Genomic DNA, 1065 nt, shown 5'->3' with positions numbered 1-1065 from the left:
TGTGCCTACAGGTTGCGTGTACGCGTTATTACTTTCTTTGGGGGAAATACTGTGGGCTTCTTTGCAACTCTATTTGCTTGGACTCCGTAAGTTATGAGGCCCGAGGAACCTGAGCCATGGACAGCTTAGTGGTGCCGCTTGTCCCCGTAACTCCAGAAGAGGTGGCTGCGGACTTAGCGGCTAGGACTCTACTTACTTCTCGCTCGAAGCTCGCGGCGTCGGTGTGTGCTAATCGATTGACTCAGCTCGCAACCCAGGGGCTCCGGGCTTTGCCGGGCTAGTTTGCCTTTTTCTGTTTCTCTCTTTCTTTCCTCCCTTCTTCAGTTTTACCAGGTGTCTTGAAACTCGCCAGGGCCCGCGGGTTCCTCCGGGGAGCCCAGAGCAGCGGCGTTTACTCCCCTCTCCCCGCCTCCCTTCCCCAGGCCGCCGCGCTTAACTTCTCGAGCTTCGGGAGCTGGTTCAGTAACCCTGAATTCATTTTTAAGTAGCCTGCCTTGTTTCCCTCTTTCTAACAAGAGGTACCCTTTAACACGCGAACCAGTAACCCGATCCACGCGTTTACAAAGCAGCAGTGAATTAAAACAACCACCGAAAAAGCTTCAAGGAAAATGAAAGGTGGGCTGGGTAAGGGGGAGATGTGTGCGGGTGTGTGTGTGTGAGTGTGAGTGTGAGTGTGTGTGTGTGTGTGTGTGTGTGTGTGTGTAGGAGGGCAGAAGGGGAGGTCAGGGAAAGAGAAGGTCTCCCTCCCCTCCCCTGGAGCGCTCTCGGTACACCCGGGCTGCACGCCGAGCTTGTTTGTAAAGTCCTCAAAGCCAGCAGGTAGAAGTGGCAGTTTTATTGCTTTATACCCTGCAGCTTGCTGTTAACATGGTGAAGGCGGTCCCCCCCCCCCCCCCCCCCCCCGTGCCTGTCCATGTTTCTGTCTTTATGCTCGCAGGTGCACTGCTTTCCTTTCCGGCCGGCTTCCCCCAGCTCGGGCCGCACCGCACCACGGGCGGCGCGGGGCGTCACGGGCCGGAAGGTTCCCGCACCCACACCAGAGCCAGGGCAGCAGTCTCTGTTTGC

The sequence above is a fragment of the Miniopterus natalensis genome, chromosome 10 (assembly GCF_054644295.1).
Source record: "Miniopterus natalensis isolate mMinNat1 chromosome 10, mMinNat1.hap1, whole genome shotgun sequence".
Classification (NCBI taxonomy): domain Eukaryota; kingdom Metazoa; phylum Chordata; class Mammalia; order Chiroptera; family Miniopteridae; genus Miniopterus; species Miniopterus natalensis.
This window is presented reverse-complemented; position numbering follows the sequence as displayed.